This window comes from Corvus brachyrhynchos, unplaced genomic scaffold (genome assembly GCF_000691975.1).
Source record: "Corvus brachyrhynchos isolate BGI_N302 unplaced genomic scaffold, ASM69197v1 scaffold229, whole genome shotgun sequence".
Taxonomy (NCBI): domain Eukaryota; kingdom Metazoa; phylum Chordata; class Aves; order Passeriformes; family Corvidae; genus Corvus; species Corvus brachyrhynchos.
The window spans coordinates 3,060,880-3,080,434 of record NW_008240042.1 but is presented as its reverse complement, the minus strand read 5'-3'; the positions used below and the strand labels follow the sequence as shown (position 1 = coordinate 3,080,434).

General features: G+C 40.7%; 1 protein-coding gene across 1 annotated transcript in view; it reads left to right on the top strand.

The window, feature by feature from the left end:
* The window catches only part of SMAD1 (SMAD family member 1), a 65,602-nt gene that overhangs the window by 20,598 nt on the left and 25,449 nt on the right, over positions 1 to 19,555 (top strand). The window lies entirely within an intron of this gene.

Below are 19,555 nucleotides of genomic sequence, written 5' to 3'. Positions count from 1 at the left end.
CCCCTGCCCCCCCTCCCCTTTCTTTTTTAATGAAAAATCTGTGCTTAGAGGTCAAGGAAAGTTCACTTTTTTTTTCCTTTTCCCTGTTAGAGGGTTTGGATGCTTGAGATTTTCCCCCTCCTCAGTATAATTGCTTCATATACTCGTACAGCCAAATAATCTTATCCTGAATATAGATCTTTAAAGCTTATTAAAATTTACTGGCGTGGAGATATTCAGTCATGCGTTCAAAAGGATCTGGGCCAAATACTGACTTTTTTTTTTTTTTTTAATATAAACTGAAGTCAGAGGGAGTTCTGACCGAGGCAGGGCTGCTGTGATTGCTCTTTTGTTAGTAGATCAATCTGAAGAAGGTACGTGGTCCGACCTTACAGTTTGCTTTTACAAGATCTGGATAAGAACAGCTTATTCTGAGAATTAATCGTTATTTTGATGTATTTTAGGATAAAATGATGCTTACTGCCTGTCTAAAAGGTAACAGTTTTATTTGGGGAAGTATTATAAACAGAATAAAAACAGTACTGTTAGAGCCAGATGGCGAGGAATAAAAGTAGATGTGTATTTCAGATACAGGCAAATGGAAAAGATCATTGCCTGAAACATGTCAGTGTTTAATGGATGTCAGTGTTCAAAGATACTACACCTTAAAAATAACGTGTCTTAGGAAAGAGCTGTCATAGCTGATAGTTTGTATTTCTTTTGCACGCAGAGAGGAAGTCAAAAAAAGAAAACTTGTTTAATACTTTTTCTTCCAATAGTTATATGTGTTTTTAAGCAGCACTCAGGAGTAAGAATAAAAACTGTAGCTTGCCCAGCCCACAGAGAACACGTTTCTTTGCAGGTGTGTGTCTGTAATTCTTCATGTGGTTGACTGCATGCACCTTGTCCTGTCAAACAATAGGAGCAAATCATGTGAGGGAACCTAAGTTTGGCTTATTTTTTTCTTTTACTTGTGAGTAATGACTTGGTTGAATTATGGGACATGAGTTTTTTAGTCGCAGCTGATTAATACTTAATTTCCACCTTGAACCAGAGAGCCGTGCTATGAAGCTTTTTCAAGATTCTCATTGGATTTTAGTGCAGGTTTTGAGTGCTCACTTCTCTACTGTAACTGGAAGAACATCAGTAAGAAAATGAGAGAGATCTGGCCCTTTCTGAAGTTCTTGCTGTGGTCTTAGGGATGAAGTCTTGCAATTTACTTCAGACTGTACATAGGCGCTTGATTTGGGCGATCCAGAAGCCTTCCACAGCTACCAGAAAGGATCAGTTCAACGCATGATCAAGTTACCCTAAGGGTAGGGATTTGTCCTTGCATCTGTTTTGACCCCATTAGCATTGGGTATGTAATCAAATACATTTTTTTCCTACTCTGTTCTGTTCAACTTGCTTTTTTGTGTACCCTTAAAGATGTGATGATCCAATACATTTGAGAGAAGTGACTGAGTAAACAGATGGAGATCTTTCTGTTTTGGTATAAATATTAACTATCAAATCAAATATTTGAAAGCTGATGAGTCTGGTGTTTGCTTTTCCTCTGTAGTTTGAACACAAAAGTAAAGAGCTGAATGTAAAGAAAAGTAATACAAAGGTTAATAAAAGTGCTACTTGTGTTTCTGAGTACTGGGAAATTATTCAGATTGAACTATGAGTTTCTTTGCTTGCTATAAAGATTTAAATTTTAAAAACGAATGGGTTATGACTGTTTGGGTTTTTTTTAAAATTAGAGCATGAATGCACTGGATATTACATATTGCCAGTGTTCTGCTCTGTGGAGCCCAAGCCATGTGTGTAAAATAAAAGCTCATTTGAGTAGTCTTACAGGCCTAATGGAGGCATCATCTCAGCTTTATAAATAATGTAAGTTGTGTATAATGTGGAGTCCCCAGAGACTGCAGAGAAAGCATCATTACCAGCCTTTTCAACCTGCTGGAGATCTTAAATTGATTTACAGCACTGAACTGGTGCAAAATGATACATCAGGATGACACAGGGTCAACCTGTAAAAGTCTATGATGTGAGCCTGTTAGTTCAGTCATCATAATTAAACCATATTATGAGGGCAGCAAAGCAAGTGTCTGTGACATGTCCCATTGTGCTTCAGATATGGCTGGTTTAAGAATCAAATAAAGAGAGCACCGTGTTTATTATTTAAGTTACGCAAAGATAAGTTGAAATTAACACTTGTGGCCCTGTGAAGAGTAAAAGCTGAACCAATTTAGGTTGACTCTCAATCTCTTCCTTGCAGTCATTAGGAGCTGAAATAGATGAAGGAATGTGCAGCTTTGGGATGTGTGTGTGGGGAAGTGGCTGTGAGTGAATCTCTGAAATTTATACATCCTTTCTCAAGGATCAACTAGACTTTACCTGCAGACTGTGCTATCAGATATCAAAGGAACAAACAGGAAAACAATCCAATTGTTTGGCTTTTTTCCCCCTAGTATTTCTAGCCTACTGAAGTTTGTAACTGCCTGTTGAAATGTTCCTGCAGATCTGAGTTCTTGTATAGGACAGAGCATTTTAGTCATTGCTTGAACTATATGGCCAAACTTATTCTAGAACAGAGACTCTAATTGTGAATATGAGTTGGCATAGGTCACTGTGCTTTTCTTAGTGAAGACAACTGTGGCTTCAGATTCGTGTTTTCCTCTAACAGCCCTAGAAAATAGCGTGCCACAGGTAGTAAAATGTTTGCTAAATACTCAGCATCTTAGGTCTTGCTGTTTCTGCTGGTAAAATTACTATGATGTGTTTTGGGAAAAATCCTGCAAAAATGACTTTTTTTTCTTCTTTCTGCTAGGCAGTGTGCTGCTTGGGGATTTGAGGGTTTTGCATTTGTTAGTGTTTAAACCAACTCCTCATACCTGAATTGGTGTGAATTTTTAATCTCCTGAGGTTCTCCCAGCCAAGAAAGAAACATACATTATTTTTAGTCATAAATGTAAGTAAAAAAAAATTTTGAGGCATGCAAGTGAAGCAGAGAAAATAAATGGTCACTACTGGTAAGAGATTTATTAGTCTCCAGGTTAATTTGCACCCCACCAGCATGTGCTTTAGCTAAGGTGCTTTTTGAGAGGCAGATAAAAGAATTAAAACTCACTTTGGAGTGCAGTGGCTTTTAAAATGTGGATGTGGATCTGTCTTTTGCTGTGTCAGTGCAGATGAAGAAACCACTGTATTGGAGAGAGAACCTTAAAATCTGTGAAAATGAAAGTCAGATTGCACAAATTGCTTTATGGTTAACGAAGCGATCCTACCGATGTGTGGGAGGTTTGTTGGTTTTGTTTCTGGTTATTTTTTTAATTTCTGGTTTAGGTTTTCATGACAAACTCACCCAGTTTTGCTTTCAGAGTAGGGAAAAGTCTATTCTGCCCATAAAAACTTCACTGTTTTTCCCTGTAGTAACAGCAGACTAATGTTTTTCCACTGGCCTTTCTTCTGTGTATAGCAAAAAACTGCATGCATACCAGTCTTAATAGTTAAAAGATGATATGCAGTTCCTAGAAGCTTTCCTTTGAAATGTACTGAGTGGAAAATTCGAGTTTAAAATACAGACCCCAAGTTGGCAAGCGAGGTTTGAAATGCTGGTGACTTACAGGCTCATCTACACAGGCATCTTGCAATTCTCAAGCTCTTCTGCTCAAGCTGTAGAACAGCATAGAGATTTTTTTTATCGAATGGAGGGTTTTGCTTGGGATGGGAAGGAAGTAATTTTGAATTGATATTTTAAAAGTTTTAGTGTTGTCTCCCTGCAGTCTGAGGTATAAGTGTTTCCATTAGAATGTTGCTATTCTTCAAGATTTGAAATAACCAGAGAGAATGTTTGATTGGGCCTTTTGTAGAGGGCTTTACAGAAAGTGGATTCAGGAGTGAGAACACCCTTGGCTGGCTAATGGCTGCCACAAAGATCTCTATCCTCATCCTCAGACAAATGGTAATTTGCATTACAGAAGCTTTTCGGGTTGCTGTGTATTTGAGGGGGGGGACGCCTTTGTTTTTTAACGGGATAGAGAAGGCAAGCATTTAGTAAAATGGGCTGATTTCAAGGAATGAAAACATTTTCTAGAATGATCCCAGATCATACGGGATCTCTCCCTGCATCCATTTGACGCCTGCATGTGTTGGCACTGGAAGTTCGTCCTAGTTTAATAGGAACAAAGGGCGAGCACACTACTCCTAATTAGTGTGTGTGAGGTCAAGTATTCCATGCACAGAACGCTGAACTCTGCCGAGCTGTGGAGATGGGTCCATTTTTATTACTTTTTTATTTTGGGAAAGGAGGAAGGATGTGTCAGGAGCTGCGGTCGTGGGATTGCTCTGGTGGAAGGGTTGTAGGGCTGTGACCATAGTGCCACACAGCAGCTGAGTGGAGTCATTATTAGATTCCAAAGGGTTTTCTACAAGCACGGATTGCTTTGCTCAGTTGTACTCTTCTGGTGGACTGCTGTCTTGGGAGACTGTGTAGAAGCTGAGTTTACATCAGGAGCTGAAGCTTTTTTCTTCCCCTTTCTAGACTTGCCAGTGTAGAGGAACCTGACCAGTAGAGCTATTCTGGACACTTGCACAATTTGGTCCTTCTAATATAGATCTGTGATTGTTCTGGACTATGTCACTTTTATTCCAATATGTGTTATCCACTCAGGAGAAGGATATTAGAACAGATGTCACCAGTCTCTCCCGTTTGGTTCTTCCCCCACCCTTTCTCCAGCATGCACAGGCGAAGTCTAGAGTACAAGGAGGAAAACAAATTATTTTTAAACATGCCTTTATATAAGTCATTATATTTAGGCACTGTTCAAAGCAGTATCATCCAAACCCAACTATTATGTTGACTTGGCATGTAAGCAAATCATTAATGTGGTTCACCAGTGATTTCTGAAGCATTATTTCATATTTCTGTACTCGTAAAGGGAACACTCTTCCCAACATGGCAGCAGATGAGACTGTCTAAGTCAGTGTAGACAGTCTGAATTACAGCACTTAATGGTATTCAGAAGTATATCACTTGCATGTTTTTGTCATTAAAACTACTAAAATGCCAATCCACATCAAAGTGATCTATGGACTATCAATCCAATATTGGGTAACTTGAAAATAAGATACCCATTAAAAGTTTTTACAGTGCTGAAGTGGTTATAGACAGAATCATGAGAGTTTTGTCTGTGTCCTTGTGTCTTTCCCCAGCATGGGTGTAAGAATCACATCTGCCCTCCAGTTTTGACTGATGGACCTTCTTTCAGTACTTGGAACTATTGTTTGAGGGGCAGCTGAAAATATGTCCTCTCATTACAGATTTCATCCGTGAATAGAACTTGGATTTCAGGGTTTACAGCATTACAGAGGTTCTTCTGCAGAGGTGGCAAGACTGATGTACATGTTTAAGGATGTGTCTGAGTAGATGAAAGCAAAAAAAGCATATGTGCACACACTTGACACTCCTGTAGCAGGTTGAAAAGTTTTCTGTGAGTTCAGAGAACCTCGTATGTTCATATTGATTGGTGCATGCAGTGACCGTAGTTGATTACTTGCTTTTATTTCTCACTTTGCTCAGCTGCCAACTGGTATCTCATACTTCTGTGTTTACATGAAAGATTGAATTACTGAGATATTTTTCTTGTAAATAATTTCAGACTTCTGATTTCAAGCACTTTCAGGAATTGGAAATATAATCAGCATTCTGTCTGGTGTAGCATGTTGAAACCAGGACATGAGACTCTTAAAGATATTTTATTCTTACAGTGGTGTGTATATAGGACCCTTCAGAGTGGATAGGTATGCTATATGTGTGTGTGGACATATTAATACCTAAAATAATAGTCACTGCTGTTGAAAGTTAAATTATTTGAATCAGAGGAAGGTAGGCTGCACCTATATATAGTTGAGAAGAGTCTGTACATTTATCAAGGTCTGTGTATGTAATAACTATTTATATATAAATGCTTAAATGCTGTTTAAATGCTTAAAAGCTTAAAATCAGTTTTGGTTAAAGATGAAGTAAATAACTGGAGAATCATGTTGCAACAAATTGTGGTTTCCACTTAAATGTGTTTCTAAGAGTGATAGAAGGAGGAAATATCTGCTGTTTGGTCAGATGCTGTTAATGAGCTGCATATTTGACTTCATTCTGCCAGTGTATTTCACCTTTGTATCTGCTGGGTTTCATTTGAATATTGACGTGGGAGGAATTAATCAAACGCCCTGGTTGTCTTACCTGCATCTTACTAGTAAGGACTTTGATTGAACTGATCTGTTGAGGGAAAATATATGTAGCTTGTAACTGGACATATTTTCTGTTACAGGGGAAAGAAGGGTCCCAAAATTCTGTCAAGATAAACATGGTAGTGTGTGTAAGAGAGAGGGTGGAACGTGGTGTGAAACTGACATCTCCTGCTCTTTCAGTTGATGGTTTAATTCTCTGGAGTGTCCCTGTAATTTAGACAGCTGAAGAATAGCAAAAAATATATGGGTTGGGTTTTTTTGTTCTCTGTTGTTTTTTAACTCCTCGTCCTTTCCTTTCTAGCCCTCCCAAAATGTTGTAAAACAAACTCTGCTAGTGTTTTGGTAGGACAGAATAGTTGGCAGAACACCGTTGCTCACTGTTGGCCAGTTGTCTTTTTTTCAAGGGTTTCCAAGATGTCTTACATGAAAGCAAGAAATTTACTTTCAAGTTAGGCCACACACTAGCACCTGCTTAGGAGTATAGATTCTGCTCCCAGGTCCTGAAAAGTTAGTGAAACTGGCTTGTCAATAAAACACAGTCCTGTTTGATGAAGGGTCTTTCTCTTGATATCTAAATGCTCTGGTGTGAAATTTGACATTTTTTTATCACTGTTACGGTTTCCAGGCTGAAATATACTTTGGGGAAGGCGAGTTTGGATTTATTTTAACCTAGGAGGGGCTTTATTCAGGTTAGTAAAACTGCAAACTACAAGATGATTTTTTTTTCTGTTGACTTAATTCCATGTGTAATAAAATAGTCCATCGTGCTTTTGCAGATAGGCTGGGAGACAAATGGGATGTGAACATGACAGGGCTTAGTCATGATTGCTTAAGGTATCTGGAGCTATAGTGATGAGCATGGGATGGGAACCTCTGTAGATCAGAATCTTCCAGTAGCTCACAAGCAGTGAAAAATGGGGTGGAAAAGTGGTTTCTTAACCAGGGTTGTATGCAAAGCAAGGTGACAGTGATGAGGACTTGTGTTTTAATGGAACAGAGCCATACATGAAGCCACACTTCAGGGGTAGAAGCATGAAGGGAGGAAGAGTGAGGCAACTCAGAAGGCTTCTGGATTCTCTGAAGTGGTCAAAATCAGGGAGAAAGCAGCTTTCTTGTGCCTCTGCCTATGCTCAGCAAACAGAGCTCAGTCCCTGCCTCAGTGTAGTAGCACTTGATATGATTTTGTTCTTGTGCCGAGGCAAGCGGAGTTCTACCCAGTTTTCTTGAACCAGTTGCTTTTCTGATGTGATCAAATTAATTGGCAGGTGGTTGTTTTGAGAACTTCACAGAATCACAGTACGGATGATATTGGAAGGGACCCCTGGAGGTCATCTGGTCCAGCCTCCTCCTCAGTCACGGCCACACAGGTTGCCCAGGACCATGTTCAGATGACTTCTGTTTTTCCAGTTGTGTGACAACTGCTCTTGTTTTTCCCAACAGTGAATAAAGTAGATTTGAAATTTATTTGAATCTGAAGGACCTGTCAACATGTACATGATGGCTTCTGAGATTGTTACACACATAATGCCATGATGCTGGTTTAATTTCAAGTGTGTAGTTCAGGAATCCCAAACGCATGTAAAGCGTGTGCTTCCCTGTACAGGGAGGGAAGAGGGAGATGAGAGGGACAGAGACCCAACTCGAGTGGCTTTACTGAGGTCTTACCATGAGTCTAACATTCAGGACCAGAATTGCAACTCTCTCTTGGTCTTTGCTCTTGTCAGATATGTCTTTTCATCGCTAAGGAGAGAGAGAGAGAGAGAGAGATAGATAGATAGATAGGTAGATGGATAGAAAGAGCAGACCTTAGTTATGTCATCATCTTAGTTCTGCTAATTACCTGGTGAATGCAGTGATGAACTATACTGATTTGAAAAATGTGGATTTTGACCTTGCTGAATGTCTTGGAAAACTTGGCTTACATATAGGTTGCCATCCTGACTATTGCAGTTTCTTGTTTTGCATTTTTGCCTGCTGCTGGCTTTACAGTCTGGCATATTTAATAACAGGCCCTTTATTATCCATGCTGGCTAGTGTCAGTGTTAAGTGCTTTCTCTTGGATATAGTAGCCAAAGGAAAAGTCTTTGTCTTTATTAGTTTAAAAACTTAGGATAAAGTAATTACAGTTTCTGTAATGTGTCGTATTATATTTCATGTGGAAAATACTTTATAGATGCTCTCGGCTTTAAACTCTGCATTGTGTGGTATTTTTGGATAGATGGATATGAAATCACTCTTTTTTCCCCCAAGTTTTCAGTCTAGTTACTAGAGCAGAAGGCAGTGGCATTAGAGGGGGGTTGAATTTCTTGCTGGAGTGTTTGGTTATTCAGAACCAGCCAAGGCAGGGCGCCTTGCCCTAGGGATGAGAGCAGGTTTTGCAAATAAGCTGAAGTACTCATGTCTGAGTGTGAGCTAATCTTTGACCTGGATATCACTTAAAATTTGGGGGTGGCAGCTCCCCAAGATGCAAAGAACTCTTAAGAGTTGGGCTTCTCTCAGCCCCAGCCAGGGATTTCTTCGCATAGGCTGGCTGGGTGACTTTGGTGCTCTGAGCTGACCCCGCAGAACGTGTTTTTTGGTTTATGTTGGTTTTGCCAGGTTAGGAAGGTGAACTGACTGACAGGTAGAGGAAAGTTATGTTGCAGTACCGAGGCTGGGATAAGGGAGTAAAGAGAAACCTTTTCTCTCTGGGTGGGAGTGAGCCCTTGGGGCTGCTCACTGGCTTGTGGACTTTGGGGCTGCTCAGTGGCTTGTGGACCTGTGCCCTTGCTGGCCCAAGGCTGCAGCTGGAGGTAGCCAGTCACAGGACAGTGCTGTAGCACTCCCAGATGAAGACTTCCTTAATACACTTGCCAAGGAAAGGTCTAATTTACAGGGTTTTTTTCCCAGATACTTATGTTGGTGATTAGCAGGGACTCGACTGCCAAAAGTTACGTCAGCCACAAAGCCCCAGTGTAGCTCTATTGGCAGCAAAACGACAGTGATTAATGGTGCAGTGTCTTTTATTGGGGGTGAGGGAGGACGGATGGAGAGCAACACTTAAACAAGCTTTTCTGGTCAAGTGTTGTTTTGCTGGTATAAACTGCAAGCTGTCTTAGAGATGTTTTCTAGTTTAGTGCAAGCAGATGAGCAGAACACATCTAGTGCTCGTCCTGTGTGAGACAGGACAAGTGGTTTTCCTCAGGAGGAAAAGAGTGTCCGAGTTTAACTTCTTGGTAGTAGAAACTTTATTTTCCTCTTCAGAGGATGAAAGAACTTGAAACAATTGGCAGACTGGGTACAGTTAGCAGCATTATCAAGAAATCAGAGAAAAGGTAAATACTTAATCCCCTAAAACCCCTTCTGTAAAAGTAGATTGGTGTTACCAGAAATTGCTGCCAGTGAAGATAGTTAGGACACCTGAAGCTGATCTGTGGTGTGAGCCAATGCACTGTTTGTAGCTTTCCTGGGTACTGCACCACTGCATAAATCACTTTCACATTTTGGCTTTCAATCCACTTTCCTCAAAGGAAATGTAGAAAGCATTTGTTTTGGTGTTATATAGTAAATGTGTTTGAAAGCCCTTACTCTTTCTTGTTACTTGCATCGCTGTAGTATGTTTCTTAACTTTTAGGAATTAGACTATCTACAGATCTAAAATGCAAACTGTAGGTATTTCCCTAGTAGTGGGAGCTACTGCTTTTCCTAGTGCTGGAGCAAGGTACTCACTGAATTCCCTTGTAGCCTTCTGCTGTGCTGAGGAACTCTCCAGATCATGGGAATCTGACTGTAACATCTTTTTAATTTTTATCTCTGGCTTGGCTAGAGGCTTCTTTGCAGAAATCGTCACCGTAACTGGCATAAATGCTCCAGGGCTATTTACTGCAGTTGACTGGATAACTGTTCCCTTTGCCCTTCTCCCCACCAGTTTATCAGGAGTGATTCTTGCTCATGGTCAGACCCGACACATCTGCTGTGGTTTGTGAACTAGGAGTGCTGATGGCAGGCTGCTTTGGCTCAAGTCTCATATTCCTGATTTTTTCCATCACACCTTTGCCTACCTTCTTGCTTTCACTGACTTGGTACATGAGGGCTCTCAATCTTCCAGCCAGCCAGCAGGCCAGGGTTGTTTGAGGCTAAAGGCTTCTTATCTTTGGAGCTGGGGAGCGCTGGTGTCAACCCCAGAATTAAAAGCATCTTGTGTTAACAGCTAAAGACAAAGAATCCGAAATCTTTGTGTGTTCTTTCTGTGCACTAGCTTGTGGCCTAGAAGTAAGTAGTCTTGGAAAGCTACAAGTGCTGGAAGTTCACCCTTGCAGCCTCACTTTGTGACTTTGGAGCTTGGAGTTCTTCTGTTTATCCTCAGTACCAGGCCAGCTATGACTGTTTGTTCAGTAGCAGGCAGCAGCAGCAGTGGAAAATTTGGAAGCCTTATGGCTGTTTTAAGCTAGCCTGCTGCTGACCTTGCAGAGTATGGGCTGTTTGGAAAATGCCGTGTTTTGGTGTCTTGGCTGTAAGAAACTTGCAACTTTGCCAAATTTGAATTTTGAAACTTCAAACTGGTCTCGAAAAATTATGGTGGAGTGATTAATAGGCTGCCTTATTGCCATATGCAGTCATACAGGCTCTGTTAATAAGAAAAGCTTGCAGATAAGGAAAGGGTACTGAGTAATTCTTTTTGTGACTTGGTTCCTCTTCCAAAAATCATGAAAAGCTTACAGATAACGAGGGGATCAGACAGACAGATTACAGCCCTTTTCTCCTGTTGTAAAACCTCTGTATTCCCAGTAAGCAGTGTAGGAGGATATCTCCCACTTCCTTTCAAGCTATGCTGTTCCCAACTGCTGTATTAACTATCAGTTCCTATCTGTGGGTTGAAGCCTTTGTACAGAATGCTCCAAAGCCTTGATCTCAGGAATATGAGAAAACAGTTTGATGTGAGATTCTGCAGATGTTCTGGCACAGGGCTGTGACAGCTGCTTTTGCCTCATCCCACAGTTTTTTGTATCTCTCTGACTCCTCGTGTATGGCTGCACCCTTGTTTTGCCCTTTTGGAAGGGGAAAGGTGTGTCTGTGACTTCTGGGTCTGTTTTTAGTGTAGGCACACTCAGAATTGCACCTCACCTGCTGGTAAAGGCCACGATCAACCTTACATATGTGTTTGCAGGTGTATTTTAAATGGTAACCCAGAGTGCCCTTGATTTGGTCTCAGGAGGATCCCTAAAAATTTGTACTTGCCTGTAGGTTGTAATCTTTGAAGAGTTTAATTGTCCTGTATGGAAGCTGAAGGGCCATCTGTAAACACTGTGGTCTTCCATTTATAAAGGGTCTGTGACTTAGGGTGGTTTGATAAATACCAAGGAACTGCCAAGGAGTATATGCTGTGATGGGGTCGTGCAGCTGCTGCTCCCTGTCCTGAGGACCTGGAGCACATTGGGCTTCATGTCATCTGAAGTCCAGTCCCGGTTTTCAGAAGGCCACTCATGGCACACTGTAATTAAATAATGTTTCATTGGACTGTAGAAGTCTGGCAAATATTGGTGTTTGTGTCTGAGTTGTATAAACTTGGCTTGGAAAGCTGTGTCATCTTCAAACACTTTCTCAGTCCCGAATGGTAGTTGTGAATTGCAGGACACTTGACGAAATTCAACATAGACATTTTAAAGCCGTGGAGAAGGTACAGTGTTTTAAAATTTGTTCGAAGGTGAAAAAATAGCTCTTTAGTTTTTACAGATAAGGCAGAAACCAGGAAAGCTGGAGGAATCCTTTAAAAAGAGTAAAGCGTGCATCTCATGAAATGCACTGAAATGTCTTCAGTGCTGGCAAACTGATTATTCTTATTTCAGGTGTATAAATGGTGGGTGGGGGACTAATTTGTGGAAAGATTCATTTCATTTAACAGCATTACTTTTTTGGTTTAATTTTCATCAGTTTGTTCTGCTTTGCTGAGGCTTGACCCAATAACTCTTTTATTAGTAAGTAATTTTTCTTCTCAGTTTTTGTCATCTCTTGCTTTGGTGAAGGATTCTGTTTAAAGCTGAGGCTCTTGAGCTGTAATTTAACATCTTTACTTAATCTCTGATAAATGAAGTCTGGGTCACAGTCTTTAGAAGTGGTTTAATGCAGCTGATGTAACTGTATTGGTGCATGCTCTTGGTGAAATGAATCATTTGGAGGAGCAGTGACTTGCCTCAGCTGAGCATAACTGGAGTGTGTTTGGTGGGGTTCCCCTCCTTAAAAAATACCCCATTGGAGCGCTGCTCTGGCTGGGGCTGACAAACCCCTTTTTAAATTCATGCAGTCTGTGCTAGACTGTGCTGTTCTCTGAAGACAAAACACATCTTGCATTTTATGAGCTTCACTCAAAAATTTTGATGCCTGAGTGGTGATGGACATTTTTTCTTCCTTTTCTGTTTTAAAGATTTTCCTTTATGCTGCAGATGTATGTTTTAACTGCCTAAAAAATCCCTGAAAGTGACATGTCAGTAAATTTTCCCCATCTCACCTGTGAAGGAAGTTCCTCCCACCCTCTGCTGATGAATTGGAGGGAAATGCTTTTTTCGGCTGATAAAAAGAAATAAAATTCCATGCCCTTCCCAAAGGAGGAATTCAACAATTGGACAAGTGATGTGGGACCATGTGTTGGTTTGTAAAAGGATATAGTTTGTAAAGATGTTTCCTTTGATGCCTGTGATGAATATGGATGTGTTTCCGTTGGAGAGGGTTTTGATTAAATTATGCAATTAGAGCTGACCAGACAGATCTAAATATAGGAAGAGGTTTCAGTTATCCTGCCTTTGTGTGTATTAACACACCCACACAGATGTGTGTTTGTTATTGTTGTAAACAACACCTGTTTTCTAAAGACAGTTCAAAAAGTCAGGAAAGGGAATGGTCTCTGTGGAAAAAGGGAGTTATACGGGAGTTTTATGATGAAAGGGAAAAAAAAAATCTGTTTTCCCCAGCTTTTTCACCTTTTAGAAGAGGACTTCTGACTTACTTTAATAGCTAGGCTAGTCCTGGCATCTTTGTGGATGTTCACAAAGCCATAGCCAGTGCTCCGGACTGGTCTTAGAGGTTCTTCTGCATTTTTCAGGACTTGGTCTGTGTCATCTAACAATGCTGACTGAGAGATCCTTGGCTGCTTCTGTGCTCCTGAGTGCTCTTAGTTCCTAGTAGGACAATGCATGGAGTTTAAGTACTCCACAGCACAAGTGAAATGGATAAACCTGCCCCAAAGATGCACAATACCCACTGTGATGGCTGGTAATTAATTCTGTTCCTTGACAATTGTTTCTTTGGATATGTTTTTCTTTTGAATGTCTTGTCATAGTTTGAGGATTTCTCTGAGAGGCCTTTAGCTTGGAGAGAGGGAAGAATGAAGAGTGTCTTCCTTCATAGCATTTAGGGAAAAAAACACCTTATGAACACTATTCTAGCAAGTTTTGTGATTCCTTGTATTCATCTTATAGGTTATTTTAGTGAAGTTCATATTTTGCAGTCCCATCTGTGGCAGAGTTTTGACTGAATCATCAAGTTACAGTTCCTTCCTGACCTTGGTTAAAGCACTAGGCTGTGGTTTTAGAGATAGTCTTTGAAAGCACATCCAATTCAGTCCGTCTGCTCGCCAGCACCAGAAGGGATTTGTCCACACCTGGGTGGACGTTTTGATCATCCTACTTGTACTAGCTCTGCTGTGCACCAGGCTTACCCAGCTTCCTGACCAAGTATCTTGGCAAACTTGGTTTTAGTTTTTTCCTGTAGTCTTGGCAATATAAAATTTATGTAAAATAAGCACGGCAAGGAGACCTGCAGGTGGTGGAGGAAGAGCTGGTGTGTTGTGACTTTGTGGAATCTCACATGCATCTGAAGGCAGGAGAGAGTAAAATTCAGCAGTGTGTTTTTCATCTCTGGTGACAAAGGCAGGATTTGAGGATCTGGTGATCACTTAAGAGGCTGTAGAGTGTTAGTGTTGTAACCATGGTGGAGCTGTGCTTTAATGAAGGTGGAGATAAAACTCATGAAGGATGTGGTGTTTAAATTTGTTTTCAGGAGTATGGTTTTCAGTAGGTCAAAAACAGCAAAGGTATTGGGAAGAAATGTTCTTAACCAGGACAAGGACAAATCTAATTGTTGATGCATGTCTGTTAAAACTGGGAAAGAACCTTTGCCATGTTCTTCTCACAATGATATACTAGCTTAGAAAGACTTTTGTGCCATTTTAGTTGTATTGTAACACAGGATTCGGTTTCTAATGTGTATGGAAAGCAGGTATTTTTTCTGGAGAAGCAACAGTGAAGTTACCATAAATCTTTCAAATCTGGTACCTTCAAATCCAGAAAACCTGTAAGAATTTGCTATTGTTTTACTCTTGCAGTCGTGATAGTTGAGACTTCAAGGGCAAGGAGCAATGCCTTGTGTGCCAGAAGCTGAGTGGGGAGGCGGGCAGGAGGAAAGCTGTGGTTCGCTGTAGAAACTGGCCGAACACCGTGTTCTTGGTTTGAACTGTGGGGAGCACTGGGAAGGAGCTGGCAGATACTGAAAGTGTAAGGTTATCCCTTCATGCTCTGGACTAACAGAGCAGTGGGGTTTGTGGGTTTTGGGTCACTGTTGCCCTCCTTCCCTCCACTGGTAAATCCTGCAACCAAAAAACTAAACCAAAGCTAATTGTAGGTATCTGACAGGATTTTCCCTGTGGGCTGTACAGTGGTACATGGGAGGTTTTCTTGGAAGGGCAATCCCTCAGCCAAATAGCACGAGGGATGGATGGCCCAAGAGGAGTTTTGATGCAGACTGGGTGTTTTGGGCTGTTACAGAGGTTACTTCACAGGACAGGCTGGAGATACCCATCCTCCTGGCCCTTGCTGGATCTAAGTAAGGAAAGGAGTCTAATGCAGTGTCAGGAAAAACCCTGCCTACTCTGTTAGGTATGATGAGGTATTTTCAACACCAGTGTGTTCCTCTTTCCTTGAATGATATGTTGTATATCAGAACACAGGATTGCTTATTTCAATGGTTTTTTGAGTTCTTTCTACCTTTCCAAGAGAACATAAAATAGTTAATTTTTTTCTTTTTTCTCTTTGTCATTTTCCAAACCTACAAGGAAAGCCAAGTCAGGTTCTGTACAGGCTCTCTAATGAGTTCTACAGCACTGTGATGTGAAATGTGCTTTCTTTTTACATGTGTATTGTAATTCAGTGAGGTTTCTGCCAGGTTTAGTGCATTTTTCCAAGCTGAGCAAGATCTGATCTTCTGCCATAAGAAGGTGCAAAGAAAGAATTTGTTGACTAAAAGGAGGGTAATTCAGCAGAAGACTCTGGACTTTCTGTTTCACAAAGCACATTACTTGAAGAAAGAAATCAAAACTTTCTGCTGCTTGCTCCAAGGATAGGGAGCTAGATGAAGTTAGTGCACAATATGTTGTTACACATTCTACCATTGCAGCTGCTTAGACTTTGTGCCTTTTAGTAATACATAAAAACTGTACATGGAGATAGTTCCTGCCAGAATAAAGAGACAGCTCCCTGGCTTCTATGCCAAAATCTGTTTTTTGATTGGTTTTTTTTTTAAGAAAAAAAGTCTAAATATTGTACTGAATACATGAATTGCTAAAAATATATGTCTCTCAGAGCAGGTAAATGACTAAATATTTTTAAAGAAGTAAATGAAAATCTCTCTGCTTGTTATTTCTTTATAGTGTTACTAAGTAATGGATGCTGGGAAGAGGTATGTTGACTAAGATAAATTGAATTTTTAAAATGTAGTCATAGACTAGACAGTTTTCTCTGTGGTTCACTGTGGTTCCTGCCCATTTTTATGTCTAACTGTGCTAAGCATATATTAAAAATATTTAATAGGATCCTTTTTGCCTGCATCACTGAGCCTGTAATACAAATAACGAAATTAGTAGGAGAGTTAGAGTCACTTCTTGTTTGCCTGAAACTTGGGCTAGAAGTTGTTTTGCTCCCCCATCCACCCCTCTGGGAGAGGATCATCTAATTGTCTAAACCCTTTCTCCACCCATCAAAAACAGTCATTTATGCAAAGTGGGACAGTTTCCTATGGGATCTCCTGTGGGAATTTGAAAGCAGTCTCGTTGAATATTTTACTGTCTGCTTCATGTTGCTGACGGAGTAGCTATCTCTTCTTTGAGGGCTAGAAAAATAGAACTTCAGTCTTAGGTATTTTGCCTGAATATGTTTGTTTAAACACAAGGCTGGCCAAACAGATATATAAAAATATAATGCTCACTTATTTTTTCATAGGCTGCGTACAGGTTTGTGTGTTAATCCAAAGATGACAAAAAAAGACAACAGCAGTGAAGGAAGACAAATAAAACAACATTGGGATTTGAAAGAAGTTTGTTGATTCCAACTCATCCATCAGCAGACAGAATGCATAATAAAAAGTGCATGGGTTTGGATGTGTAGAGAGTGTCTGATAAGTGGGTAATACTCAACTTCCTTTAAACTGTTGCCAGACTGCTTTTTGGAGAGTGCCCTGTTGTTTTGCCTAGGTTTCTGTTCTGTCCCTACCTCATGAATAAAGAGACCCTTCAAGGGCTGGTGGTCACTCAGCTGTTGGAAATACTAATTCCCACTTTCCCAGAAGGGCACGTGGATTTGGGGAAGAAAGACGCAGACTGTGTCATCTGCTGACTCGTGGTTTAATCTTTATTTTGCACTTCCAGCTGATAAGACCACTTTGTGCAGAAGCAATACAGGAAATGATGCAGTGCAGAAACCAAGAGTGGCAGAAAGGGAAATGGAATGTACTGGCAAGGGCTCAGCCCTGCGGACGAGCTCTCTGCTTCTTGGAAACGAAAACCTCCACATACATTGTGGTTTGGGTTTTATTTGTTTGGTTTTGTTGTTGTTTTTTTCTTTGTCTGTTTGTTTTTTGGGTTTTTTTAGCTTAATATTGGTTTTGGAGCTTAGAGAAACTAGTGTACAGCAGCCTGTGAGTTTTGTCCCTCTTCCCTTATCTTGCTGCTTGTTCAGGGCTTGGGGTGTGCTTAGGCTTTGTTTTGGAGGCAGGGCTTCAACGGGAGGCCAGCTGGGTCCTGCTGAGCTGCATTACTCCCAAGCTCACCTCCAAGCGCTGTGCCTAATGCTGTTCCTCCTGCTCCCAGCAGCTGTTGTCACAGAGATGCCACCGTAGCTTTGATGGTGAGGGTGAAACTTGTTTTGGAGTGCATGACTGTGGGAGTGGGATGTGTGTGTGCTGCAGGATTTGATCCAAAAACTTCAGAGAATCTGTTCCTTTGGTCTGACTGCTTGGGGCTGCATCTGTCATCTTAGTCTGTGCAGAACTCATGTACTAGCCCATGGTAGGGTTGTATTTTCAGGCACTGATATAAACATACAGTCTTAATAGAGAGGACTTCTCCTTTTTCACAGCAAGTAGCTTGGTGAAAAATGGGTCAGGCCTAGGTAGAACCACATTTGCAAACATCATTGATGTTGAATGAAGCTTGGGTCAAAACGTAGGCTTTGTGCTTTCTCCTTTATTAGAGCTTCAACTCAAGCCCTTTAAATCTTTTTTGTTTAATTCAGATGGATGTGAAGGAGAAAGCTTTAACTACTGGAACTTGTAACTTTTGTATGTGGAACTTGTATCTTTTGCTTGAAAAGTGCAGAAAAAAGATATTTAGAATATTGATTAAGATACAGACTATATATGAATTGAGAATAACTCCGTTACAAACATATTTAAAGCACATTCCTGTGTGCTGGTTCTGGTAATTCAGTTATTAAATTAGCACAGCATTTTAATAGAGCACTTTATAGTGCATGTAAGGATAAAGTATACCTGGACTACAGTCAGTGACAGTAATGGAGTTTCAGTTCATTTAACAGTATAGCACATGCCCACGTAACAAAACAGATTCTTAAATTTGCCGCAGGCTCATGCAAGTCTTCCCTTGCATTAACATTATTATTTCAAATACAGCATAAAAGAAATGGGATGTACCAGTTTGAAGTGTAGGTAGACATGGCCTGTGTCTTAGTCCGTAACCATTGTTCACATAAATGTAGTTTATGCATTCAGCCTAATAAAACTGAACCTCTGCAATTAGATAACTGTTTTAATGACAGGCTAATTTGAATAAAGTGGATGGTTTTCAGCTTAAATTTCTTCAAGTATAATGGTATACTATAAAACCATTGCAGTGCATGACAGTCAAGAGGGTAAGTGTGCCATAGCATTTGCAATTTTAAGGTCTGCAATCCTCTCTTAGTATAGCTGTGAAATCCTGTCTGATGTGGATGTGCTGACACCTTCTATTCTCTGTGTGTATAGATTGCTGGTTGGTTGGGTGTTTTTTGTGTTGTTCTGATGGCAACAAAAACATTAATATCCTTTTCCCCTTCCCCCTTCCTCTGCAACCTGTTGGTATCCAGTCCAGGATATGTTTCCTGTCTTGTCTGTCTATTTGAAAATCAGTGGTGTGGTACTCTTTGTCTCATTTTCCCCTCCCTGCCAGTCCCGGGTCTCTTCTGTTTCCCTTGCCAGAGCCTTTTGCTTGCTTCCAGCCTGGACAAGGACAAAACCTGCTACTCACAGCTGGGACTCCTTCAAGTGTGGTGTTCCTTCCCCTCTTGACCCATCGCTTCAGTCCCATTCCTTGTCTCCCAGCTTGGGGACCACTGTGCTGTTTAAAATCCTCTTATCTGGACTTCCTCATCCTTCCCACTCCTTCATGTGTCCTTGAGTATATCAGGCAGACATGGCAGCAGGAAGGGTCAGTGTGTGTAATCGGTGAAGTTCATGATAGTCTTCCCTCACAGTCTGCTTAGGAGCTCTGAGGGCTCTTGGGTGGGGTGGGCACACGTGGTTTTCTTTCTCTTGTGAGTGAGTGAGAGCTAAGATCTTTCTAGTTTCACTTTCTTCTTTTTTTTTTTTTTGCTTTGTTCCTCAAAGTAAGTCAGAGGTGAAACTGAACTGGTTCTTTTTTTCAGTTTGAGTTACACTCAGGTCTAGTGCAGTGATTTTTGAACTTCATGCGTGGCAATTTGGAGAGAGTTGGGCAGCACATTGCTGTTGAGGAATATTGCTTCTAGCTGCTCTCTAAACTAAATAATAAAAAAAGCATTAGTGATCCTGCACTGCTTCCTTGGGATGTTTTGCTGGTTAAGGTTGCAACAGCTGACAGGCAGAGTGTAGCACCCCTCACACTTAATAGTGAAAAATTTAAATTGGGGGACTGTTTTAGGCTAGATTAATGTGAACTACATTTCTAATATAGGGATATACTGGGTTCAGTAGCAGGTCCTTCTGCTAAAGTTTTCATCAGATGTGCCTTGAGTCCTGTCAGCACTTTGTTCTTGTTTTGTTGTTGGTTGTTTTTTGATCGCAC